Genomic DNA, 12,607 nt, shown 5'->3' with positions numbered 1-12,607 from the left:
TTTTATATATCTCTTCATATTTGATGCAGGTTTCTTGGAGGTACCTTCTACAGGTTGGATTTGATTGTCAAGTTTACATTAACCTGAGAAGAGAGAAACCCAAGTCAAAAATTGTTTGCATTAGACTGGCCTTTGTGAACACTCTGCAGCAGTGTCTTGATGGTTAATTGATGTGTGAGGACCCATATCAATTCAGGTCCAGAATTTGAATGTGAGGTAACACAGTGTTGCTCCATTTGTTACTCTTCTCACTGTGGACAAACTGAATAACTCTCTTTCTCTTTATTTTTTTTCTTTTTTTTAAAATTGAACAGATTTATTTAAAAAAACAGAAATAAATGTACAGATTTTAAAAGCATTATTGCATACAAGTATATGAATACATTTTGTCAGTATTTGGTTTTTTTAATGGTTTGATAGTATGCATTAAAATCTTACTAGTTACAATGAGCATAAAGTACATGTAAAACAAGATGTACCCTGGAAATAATCAAAGTTTTCTTGGTGTGTAAAGATTAAGCATAATTATTTTTCTTTTTCTTTCTTTCTTTTTTTTTTTTTTTTTTTTTTGGCCTTTGTTTTTCTTGAACATCATATAGTCTGTGAGTTGTTTCTGGGAGGTTCAGAGTTTCTGGGGATAGAATCCAATCATCAGTGACTGCATATTATGTCTGTTCTTTTGTGACTGGGTTACCTCACTCAGGATGACATTCTCTAGATGCAGCCATTTTCTTAAGAATTTCATAAAGTCATTGTTTCTGATAGGTGAGTAGTACTCCATTGTGTAAATGTACCACAATTTTTGTATCCATTCATCTACGGAAGGACAACTGGGTTCATTCCAGATTCTGGCTAATATAAAAACTGCTGCTATGAACATTGTGGTGCATGTGTCTTTGTTGTATGTTGGAGTGTCTCTGGGGTAAATGCCCAGAAGTGGAATAACTGGGTCTTCAGGTAGTACTATGTCCAATTTTCTGAGAAATCACCAGACTGATTTCCTGAGTGGTTGTATCAGTTTACAACCCCAACAACAGTGGAGAAGTGTTCCTCTTTCCTCGCAACCTCACCTGCATCTGCCATCATCTGAACTTTTGAACTTAGCCATTCTGACTGGAGTGAGGTGGAATCTCAGGGTTGTTTTGATTTGCATTTCCCTGATGACTAAGGATGTCAAGCACTTCCTTAAATGCTTCTGAGCCATTTGATATTCCTCAAGTAAGAACTTTTTGTTTAGCTCTGTACCCCATTTTTAGTAGGGTTGTTTAATTCTCTGGTGTCTAGCTTTTTGAGCTCTTTGTATACCTTAGATATTAGGCCTCTATCAGATGTGGAGTTGGTAAAAATCTTTTTCCAATCTGTTGGCTGCCGTTTTTTTTTTTTTCCTTTGACAGTGTCCTTAGTCTTACAGAAACTTTGCAATCTTATTAAGTCCCATTTGTTGATATTTGACCTTAGAGCACAAGCCATTGTTGTTCTGTTCAAGAAATTTTCTCCTGTGCATATGTGTTCTAAGGTTTTACCTACTTTCTCTTCTAAGAGTTTCCATGTACCTGTTTAATGTGGAGATCTTTGATCCACTTACACTTGAGCTTTGTACAAGGAGATAAGTAAGGATCCATTTTAATACTTCTGCATGCTGAGTGTCAGTTGGACCAATATCATTTGTTAAAGAAGCTGTTTTTTTTCCATTGAATGTTCATAGCTTCTTTGTCAAAAATCAAGTGACCATATGTATGTGAAGGTTCATTTCTGGATCTTCTATTTTATTCCATTGATCCACATGCCTATTACTGTACCAGTACTATGTTGTCTTTAACACAATTGCCTTGTAATATAGCTTGAGGTCAGGGATAGTGATTCCGGCAGATGTTTTCTTATTGTAGAGGATGGATTTCACTCTTCTAGGTCTTTTGTTATTCCAGATGAAATTGCACATTGCTCTTTCCAACTCTATGAAGAATTAGGTAGGAATTTTGATGGGGATTGCATTGAATCTGTAGATTGCTTTTGGTAAGATGGCCATTTTTACAATGTTGATCCCTCCAATCCATGAGCATGGGAGATCTTTCCATTTTCTGAGACCTTCCTCGATTTCCTTCTTTAGAGATTTGAAGTTCTTGTCTTACAGGTCCTTTCCTTGCTTAGTTAGAGTCACATGAAGGTATTTCATATTGTTTGTGACTATTGTAAAGTGTATCTTTTCCATAATTTTTCTCTGACTATTTTGTGTATTTTTTTAACGCTGTCTTTGGCCCCCAAGATTCTCTCTTCTATTTCTTGTAGTCTGTTAGAGATGCTTGCATCTGTGACTCCTGGTCTCTTTTTTAGTTTTTCTACCTCCAGGGTCGTCTCTTTTAGTGTTTCTTCATTTTTTCCATTTCCATATTAAATTCCTTCTTCAAATTTTTCATCTCTTTGGTTCTGTTTTCCTCTATTTCTTTGAATACTTTGTGTGTTCTTTGTGTTTCCTTTCAAAAAGTTTCTATCTCTTCATGCTTTTCCTCCCATTCTTGTTTAAAGATCTCCATCATCATCTTGAGCTATGCTTTCAGGTCTGAGTCTTCTTTTTCTGAAGTGTTTGGCATTCTGGTCTTTCCTGTGACCAGAGAGCTGGGTTCTCATGTTGCCAGGTTGTAAGTTCTTTCCATTGGGTAAGTTCTTCCACTTTTTTTTTTTTGCCATCTTCTTGTTTGTGATTGGTTCCTGTCTCTCCCATGTACCTAGCCTGTGTCCCTGGATCTCCGTTGTTTTAGGTGGCAAACAGCTTGAGTGTTTGATCGGCAAGCAAGGGCCTCCTGGATGGAAACTGAGTCCCTATGGTAGAGTTCCTGCTCCCCTGAACCAATCGGGGGCCTGTGCTTTACGTGTGCCAGGCCTAGCCCTCTCTGCACCCCAGCTACTCACAGTGCAGTCTCACCAGGCCTGTGTCCCTGTATCTCCGCGGTTCCTGGTGGCTGATTCTCTTTTTCCTAACATTGTCTCTCATTGGTGGTTTGAGGACAGGTGTTTAAGATTCCCTGGTTAACAGTACCATGGTTTTAACCTAGGCAATTCTAGTAACAGTTTTGACTATCAAGGTCCATTCTTTGATCTTAGTTTTAAATTTTCAGTTATTAATATATATCTTTCTTTTCTGTAGCTTACTTTTGCCTGTATATTTTATATCTTCCTATTTTATTAGTTAATTAAATACATTTATGTTCTTACTTTTCAAAAATAGTTTTATAATAGACATTAATTTATATAGGAATAGTTTAAACTGTCTTAATATATTCAACATGTACAAAACTTGGTATCAATTCCTCATGAACTCTCCTCAGACAATTGGAACAGTGAGCTAAAGAAAAAGGAAAAAAGAAATTTTCCTACGAATTTCTAGAAGAAAGGAAAAACTACTAAAACCCCAATGCCGTTCAGAGAAATTTCCCCAAGGATGAGACATCATACATGGACATTAAGCACATGGACTCCCTACCTTTTGTTTTTGTTTTCCTTGAAAACTGTAACAGTACTATAGAAAAGGCAGGTATATATTGTTGTTCTTCCCATGGGGTTAAAAACTTTCAGCTCCTTCAGTCCTTTCTCTATCTTCTCCACTGGCGTCCCTGTGCTCCATCCAATGGTTGGTTGCAAGCATCTTAATTTGCTTCAGCTTGGCATGGGAAGAATTACAACATCATCAGCCAACCAAATCCACAGAGCTCCCAGGGACCCATGGCTCCAGCTGCATATGTATCAGACAATGGCATTGCCTGGCATAAATAGGAGGAGAAGTGTTTGGTCCTGTGTAGAATCATTTCCCCAGGGTAGGAGGATGCCAGGGAGATGAGGTGGGAGTGGTTGGGTGGAAGTGGGGGCATCTTCATGGAAGCAAGGAGAGGGAAAGGGAGAATGGAAGAAGGAAAAAAGGGGATAACACTTGAAATGTAAAATCATAAAATATTCAATAAAAAACATTTTTTTAAAAAGAGAATCAGGTACAAGGTACACTTCCCCTCTTGTATTGATCAAACTCTAAATAAGTCTGTTTCACTTTATCTGTTCAAACACTAGTTTCTTTTTACAGGTATGGGTGGAGTCTAAAATGTAACATCAGAACTCACAAAACTGAAGGTATAAGAGGTTCAACTGATTGATATAAGGGTGCTGGGGCTTCAGATTATGTCCCTGGAAATATAACAAGTAGCCTTAACTGCCAAGCACCTGTGTCGCTCTCTCTTCACATTTAAGAAGAAGCAAGTTATTAAATTAGATGCACAATGTGAAACTTTTATGGTTGTAGCCAACTTGGAGAAATTTTTGATCCTTTAAGACAAATAATTTTTCTATGTCCTCCACTCTAATATTAGCAGACATTAGAGTTCAATGGTCACAGCAGGAAGAATTATAGGTTCGATTGTTCTAACACAAGTAATTGCCCTGAGACTTATAGATGGTGGCAAGAAAATGTAGAGAATTTTTAAGAAAGGATATGCTCCCCAGAGAGATAATAGGTTATACAGATCACATTTAGTAACTCAAATGGCTTTGTGGTACAAAGAATTGGAGCTTCTAAATACCTTAATATGAGCATTTTGGGTATTAGCATATTGTATACTTTCTGGAACCTGCTTTATAGTCTTCTGTAGTCTATATGTAACTCTGTACAATCTCATTCAATGTATGTCCAATTCACATCTTAATTCATTCCCTGGGGGTATACAATTTAGGACTCTTATGAGCCAGAGGTTATGCCTGAGGGTCTGAAATAATTCTGTTCTTAGCAGATTAGTCAGCCCTATTCCTTCCCAACTGTCGATTTTATACAGTAATTTTTCTGCCTTTGAATGACCTTCTAAATCTCATTTGTGCTCTTACCCTCAGCACTCTTGGCACCATTAACAAAACTTGGGATTAGTTCCCTGAAGTCACTGATACATACTAATATTTTGATAATGTTTCTACTTTTTTTTTTTTTTGCAAATAAAGTCTTTTTTGGAAACACAGTCACATTAATTTCTTTACTTAGTAACTATGGCTGTTGTTATGTTATGAAGACACAGACAACTCGGACTGTCAACTCCAGAGTATTTACTCTCCAGTGGTTTATGCATGCAGGGTGACTCCGAGCCAAGTAACAAGTGTCACTTTTCTTACTATAACTTGCTTCGTTTTCAGAGAAATTCAAAGAGCAATAGTCAGGAAAACTATGTGAACAGAAGCCCAGTGTGGGGTATAAACCTATAAGCTAGCATTTGGGAGATGGAAGCAGGAAGATTGAAGAGTTTGTAGCAACCATGGGCTGTATGGAAACTGGTCTAAGAAATGTAGGAATAAACGACATGTGACTTTAGGGCTTTTATGATTTTCAGGATGGTTTCACAAAGGAAATTAAAAATGCAAAACAATAGGCAGTATCTCCAGGCAATAATATCAATGAACTAGACTGTTACAGAGAAACCCCAGAGCCGGTACAATGCATATGTCAAGTGAACATTCCTTGTGTTGGCAACATTAGATCTCCTGCTGACAGAATTCTCAGTGGCTGACAGACTGTAACCACCATGTTGGTATACAGGCCTCTTACTGTGAAAAAAAAATGTGCAGAAGAGATGAAGAGGGAGAGTCTAGGAACCGTGAAACATTGCCTAGGGTGCTCAGGACTCAGAACTTTAGGGGAATGACAGGCCAGTACTCCGGCTGCTTTTTGTCACAGTGCTTGTCAAAGCTCAGCTGCACAGCAGCCTCTATGTCCAGGATCTTGGGAGCACTTTTCCCATCTAAGCACTTCGTCTCTGTTTGGCGCCGCTCCTGGGGCTTCTCAGATGGGGGCTCCACTCACCTGTAGTGGTTGAAATACAGGCCACAGTCTGCATTCACATCGTCATTTAGGTGCGTCTAGCTGCTGCTCTTCTCTGTGCCTCTCAGTCTGTGCAAAGTCCTGGCTGAGCTACTACGTGATTCCCATATTGCTCAGGTGGCACTCCACTTTGTCCTCCGAATCGGACTCCAGCTCTTCCTCTTCACACAGCGCTTCACTTTCTCTTGTGAATGCCTGGTTTCTATTGCTGGTATACACAGGGTGCTCAGAGCTTTTGAGAAGGGAAACACTGTAGGGGAGATTCCTGCCAGGTCATGTGGTCGTCACCTTGAGAGTTGCAAGAATGCCCAGACTCATAGGCACTTGAGTTCCAGGGAAGAACTCCATGATGGAAAAAAACATGGGGAAGTCAAAGAGGAATTCCTGAACTTTCTGTAGGCATTCTGGTGGCATGGCATCCAAAGCATTGCATGAGGATAATGTTGCCAGTATCTTGGGTAAGAATGCCAAGATGCAGTAAACCTCCATTTGTGGCTATTGCTGTTATCTCTAATTGCAAAAGTCCAAGTCGAACTGTTGGGTACGCAGCTTGCAGATCTCAGGCGGTGGGCAACAATAGACCTAGGTCTTGTGGTGGGGAGCCTACATTCTTGATTTTAATTTCTATGCCTTTCTTAACCATTATTTCTGAAATTTCTAATCCATTTTAAAACTATACAGTATATTTTCTATCTTGGACATATATCCAAGAACAACTTTTCTTTCAAAACTTTCTTCTTAATATGATCACTTTTCACCTTTTAAAACATGTAAATTTGTTTACAACAGTTCTACTGACCCTGTCCTCAAGCTCTGTTATTAATTTGCTTTCTAGATCTATCATATTCTTTTTTTACATTCTGAATTATATTTTTGGCATATTTGTATGCTGGTATGTTTTTAATTTGATATCCAATTTGAACTTTAACTTGTTGGAGCTATATATGTAATAATTGACATTCTTCGACTTTAGAATCAAGATTAATTCATTTAAATCTATTTTTTCACCCTGAGTTTTGCTTTTGAGCTTTCTGTTGTCTAGATTTACTTTTATTTAGTTAATTATAATGTGTGTATACATGTGTGTGCATATATGTTTTGCATGTGTGCGTGTGCGTGTGTGTGTCTGTATATGTGGGTAGAGTAGGCCAGAAATGACTTTGGCTTCTCTGGAACAGGACTCTATTGTGGATTTGAGCTGTCCCATGGTGTGCTACAATTTGATCTTGGGTCTTATTTTTTGAAAATCAGAGGGTGCACTCTACTGAGTCATCTATGCAGCACCTTTCAGATTTCCTACATGATGGTTCAGTTCTCTTTCTATTTTCTCTCAATACTGACATAACATATTTCCATTCATTCTGCTAAGAGCTCCATAGGAGGGAAAAACAAATCACAAAAACAAAAAAGGTTATTTTTCTACTCTTATTGAAAGCAAAATGAAGTTTTCTAAGTTAGGTATGACATCCTAAAATTGTATATGCCCATTTTGCTTATTTCCTTTCAATGTTTCTAATAGGTTCCTTGCCTTTTTACTCCTGGCATGTGCTCAGCTCTAGACTTGAATGACTCTTCCTAGTCTCTAGTACCAAGTCTCTCTCTTCTCTCTTCTCTTCTCTTCTCTTCTCTTCTCTTCTCTTCTCTTCTCTTCTCCTCTTCTCTTCTCTTCTTTTTTCTCTTCCTCCCTCCCTCTCCCTCCCTTCCTTCTCTCCCTCTCTCTCTCTAAGCCCTACCCTTAAAATTCCCTCTCTCCATTAACCTGTTCCCTTTTCCTTAGAGAAGTGGAAGGCTCCATGAGTATCAATAAACCCTAGTGCAACAAATTATATCCGAGCTCTCCCAGTGAGCACACATTCTCTCACACTGAGACTAGATAAGGCATCTTAGGCAGAGGAATCCAAGGTAAACAACAGAGTCAAATACAATCCCTGTTACAATTTTTAGGAAAACCACATGAAGACAAAGGAGCACATCTGCTACAAATGTGTAGGGTGCATAGGTCTAGCCCATGGACGGTCTTTGTTTGATGATTTAGTCCCTGTGAGCCTCCATGTACCCAGGTTAGTTGAGCTTTTTGATCTTCTTGTGGAATCCTCAACCACTTTGTTTTCCTCAATCATTGCTCCAACCCTTCAGTAAGGCTCTGGATCTCTGCCTCTATGTAAAAAATCATCTTATTTCTTGTTTTCTGCCACTAGATCGTTGAAATGACTTCCCAGCATTCCCAACTTGGTCACTTACATAGAAAGTATACGAAATTTCTTCAGAATTTTCTTCTGAAAATCATTTCCTATTTCTAAGCTTACATAAAGCTATGCATACATCTTATTTTATGACTGGGAAAACCTGGAGGAAGCATTACCTCACTGACTATTGAAAAATCAAGTTTGAACTAGTTAGTAACTTTATGTCTACAATTGTGACTGCTTATGCATGTCTGAGTGCTTCCAAAAAGAAAATAGAGGATCAAATACACCCAAGAGGAGAAGAAGACAGAAAATAATCAAACTCAGGGCCAAAATCAACCAACTAGAAGCAAAAAAAAAAAAAAAAAAAAAGATTATATAACAAATTAGCAAAATCAAGAGATGGCTCTTTGAAAAAAAATCAGCAAGATAGATAAACCCCTAGCCAAACTAGCCAGAAGGCAGAGGAACAGAATCCAAGTTAAGAGAATCAGAAATGAAAAGGGAGACACAATAACAGAAACAGGGAATTCAAGAAATCATTAGATCCCACAACAAAAGCTCATACTCAACAAAACTGGAAAATATGAAAGAAATGGACAATTCTCTAGACAGATACCAGGTATCAAAGTTAAATCAAGATCAGATAAACCATCTAATCAATCCCATAATAACTAAAGAAATAGAAGCAGTCATTAAAAGTCTCCCAACCAAAGGAGAAAAAAAGCCCAGGATACCATATAGACTTAGTATTTTATCATAATTTTATCAGACCTGCAAAGAAGACCTAATAACCATAGTCTTCAAATTACTTCACAAAATAGGAACAGAAGGAACACTACCCAATTTTTCTATGAAGCCACAATTACGCTTATGCCTAAACCACACATAGACCCAACAAAAAAGTAACTTCAAATCAATCTACCTTATGAAAATCGATGTAATAATACTCAATAAAATTCTCACAAACTGAATTTAAGGATACATCAAAATGATCATTCATCATGATCAAATAGACTTCCTTGCAGCGATGCAGGGATGGATCCATATACAGAAATCCATCAACATAATTCAAATATAAACAAACTCAAAGGAAAAAGTAAAAGAAACCCATGATCATCTCATTAGATGCTCAGAAAGCATTTGACCAAATTAAACACTGATTCATGAAAAAAGTCTTGAAAAGGTTAGGAATTCAAAGCCCGTACTGAAACATAGTAAAAGCAATATACAGCAAACCAGTAGCCAACATTAAACTAAGTGGAGAGAAACTTGAAGCAATCTCACTAAAATCAGGGACTAGACAAGGCTGCCCACTTTTCACTACCTATTCAATATAGTAATCTATGTCCTAGCCAGAGCAATGAGACAACAAAAAGAGGTCAAAAGGATGCACATGGAAAAGAAGAAATCAAAATATCACTATTTACAGATGATAATAGTATACTTAAGTGACCCCAAATATCTACCAGAGATCTTTTACAGCCGATAAACACCTTCAGCAAAGTGGCTAGATATAAAATTTACTCATCAAATCAGTAGCCTTCCTTTACTCAAAGAATTAAAAGGCTGAGAAAGAAATTAGGGGAAAGACACCCTTAACAATAGTCACAAATAATATAAAATACCTTGATGTGACTCTAACCAAGGAAATAAAAGATCTGTATAACAAGAACTGCAAGTGTCTGAAGAAAGAAATTGAAATAGATCTCAGAAGATGAAAAGATCTCCCATGTTCATGAATTGGAAGAATTAACATATTAAAAATCACCATCTTGCCAAAAGCAATTTAAAGATTCAATGCAATTCCAATCAAAATTTCAAGACAATTCTTCATAAAGTTAGAAAGAGCAATTTGTAAATTTATTTGGTATAACAAACAACCCAGGATATCAAAAACTATTCTCAACAATAAAAGAACTACTGTGTAATTATAATCCCCAACCTTAAACTTTATTACATATCAATTGTGATTAAAAAACTGGATGGAATTGAAACAGAGACAGGCAGATAGAACAATGGAATAAAGATGAAGACCCAGAAATGAACCCATACACCTATGGTCACTTGATCTTTGACAAGGGAGCTAAAACCATCCAGTGGACAAAAGACAAAAAAAAAAAATTATGAATGATGCGGGTTCAACTGGAGGTCAGCATGTAGAAGAATGCAAATCAATTAATTTTTTCACCTTGCACAAAGCCCAAGTCCAAGTGGATCAAGCTCCTCCACATAAGACCAGATACAGTGAAACTAATACAGAAAAAATTAGGGAAGAGTCTCAGACACATTAGCACAGGGGGAAATTTCCTGAAGAGAACAACAGTACTGTTTGCTCTAGGATCAAGAATTGACAAATTGGACCTCATGAAATTGCAATGCTTCTGTGAGGCAAAGGAAATTATAAATAGGACAAAATAGCAACCAACAAATTGGAAAAAGATCTTTGTCAATCCTATATCTGACACAGGGCTAATATCCAATATATACAAAGAACTCAAGAAGTTAGACTCTAGAGAATCAAATAACCCTATGACAAATGTTGAACAACGCTAAATAAAAAATTCTCAACTGAAGAATATTGAATGGATGAGAATCACCTAAAGAAATGTTCAACATCCTTAGTCAACACAAAAATGCAAATCAAAATAATGATGAGATTCTACCTTACACCAGTCAAATTGAGTAAGATCAAAAACTCAGGTGATATTAGATGCTGGCAAAAATGTGGAGAATTCATTTTTGATGAGATTGCAAGCTGATAGGAACACTTTGGAAATTAGTGTTAAAAAAATTGACATTGTAGAGCCTCAGGACGCAGCTAAACCACTAACAGGCACATACCCAAAAAATGCTCCAACATATGACAGAGACCCATGCTTCATTATGTTCATGGCAGCCTTATTTATAATCGCCAGAAAATTTAATGAACCCAGATGTTCTTCAACATAAGAACCAATACAGAAAATGTGGTACAGTTATACATTGGAGTACTACTCAGCTATTAAAAACAATGATTTTATCAAGTTCTTATGCAAATGGATGTAACTAGAAGACATTATCCTAAGTGAGGTAGCCAATCACAAAATAATACACATGGTATGCACTCACTGATGAGTAAATATTAGTCCAAAAGCTTGGAATATCTTAGATACAATCTACAGACCACATAAAATGAAGAAGTTGAAAGACCAAAGATGAGATCCTTCAGTCCTTAAAACAGGTAACAAAATATTCACAGGAGTAAATACAGAGACAAGTGTGGAGCAGAAACTGAAGAAAAGTCCATCCAGAGACTGCCCCATCTGGAGATCCATCTCCTATACAGTCACCAAACCCAGACATTATAGTGGATGCCAAAATGTACATGCTGACAGGATCATGCTATCACTGTCTTTTGAGAGGCTCTGCCAGTGCCTGACAAATACAGAGTTGGATGCTGTCAACCAAACATTGGACTGAGAATGGGGTCCTAAATGGAGGAGTTAGAAAAAGGTCTAAAGCAGCTGAGGGAAGTTTCAACCCTATAGGAAGAATCACAATATCAATCAACCAGAGCTTCAATAGACTAAACCACCAAACAAAGAATACACAAGAAGGGACCCATGGCTTTAGCGGCATATGTACCAGAGGATGGCCTTATCAAGCATCAATGAAAGGGGATGCCATTGGCCCTATGAAGTTTCAATACCCCAGTGTAGAATGCTAGGGTAGAAAGAAGGAAAGGAATGGGTTGGTGATGGAACACCCTCATAGATGTAGAGGGGAGGTGAATTGGAGCTGTGGATTTTAGAAGGGAATTCTGGAAAGGATTTGAAATATAAGTAAAGAAAATATCCAATAATAAAACAAAAGTTTTTAACATGTCAATGTTTCCCTATTAATTAAATCAATTAAAATAATTAAAAAGTATTCATTTTATATTTTAAAAGGTTTTGAGAGTTCACCTCCAGTATGTAGATAGGGCCTCAATTGGAGGGGCAGGCTTACTAACCCACGTTGAAAATTTCTGACCCAGATTTGTTTCTGTCTAAAAGAAATTCAAAAAAATGGAGAAGAGACTGAAGCAAGGTTAGTCCAATGTCCAGCCTAATTTGGGATACATCTCATGGTGGGCTACCAAAGCCTGCCACTATTACTGATGCTATGATGTGCTTACAGATGAGTGCTTGACATGACTGTCATCTGAGAATATCTAATAGCTGCTGAACAAAACCCATTGGACTGAAGTAGGGAATTCCTATAGATAAATTAAGGAAAGGTTCGAAGAAGATGAAGGGGAGAAAGACATCATAGGAAGACCAGCAGTCTCAACTAACCCAGATCTCAGGTAGCTTCCAGATATTGAGTCACCAATTAGAAGCATACAAAGGCCGGTCTGAGGCTCTTGGCCCATATATAGCAGAGGCCTATCTCAAGGAGTTCCTGGGGAAGGGAAAAATTTTGAGTGGCGAGCACCCTTTCACAGGATAGGGGAGGATCAATAGAATGGGGAAATGTGGGAGGGGGAACTGGCAGTGCAATGACTGGAATGTAAATAAATAAAATATTTAATATTCAAAATTTTGTGAATTATTCT

General features: G+C 37.5%; 1 pseudogene across 1 annotated transcript; it reads right to left on the bottom strand.

Moving 5' to 3' along the window:
• Positions 1-5,646: 5,646 nt before the first annotated feature.
• Positions 5,647-10,922, bottom strand: LOC308438723 (gem-associated protein 8-like; annotated as a pseudogene). Its single transcript has 2 exons — positions 10,873-10,922; positions 5,647-6,295 (listed from the first exon to the last, which is right to left on the bottom strand). The product of its transcript is annotated as a gem-associated protein 8-like (transcript).
• Between the last annotated feature and the right edge of the window lie 1,685 nt (positions 10,923-12,607).

Source organism: Micromys minutus (genome assembly GCF_963924665.1).
Source record: "Micromys minutus genome assembly, chromosome: 28".
NCBI lineage: Eukaryota > Metazoa > Chordata > Mammalia > Rodentia > Muridae > Micromys > Micromys minutus.
The sequence above is the reverse complement of the archived record's forward strand: the minus strand, read 5'-3'. Positions and strand labels throughout refer to the sequence as shown.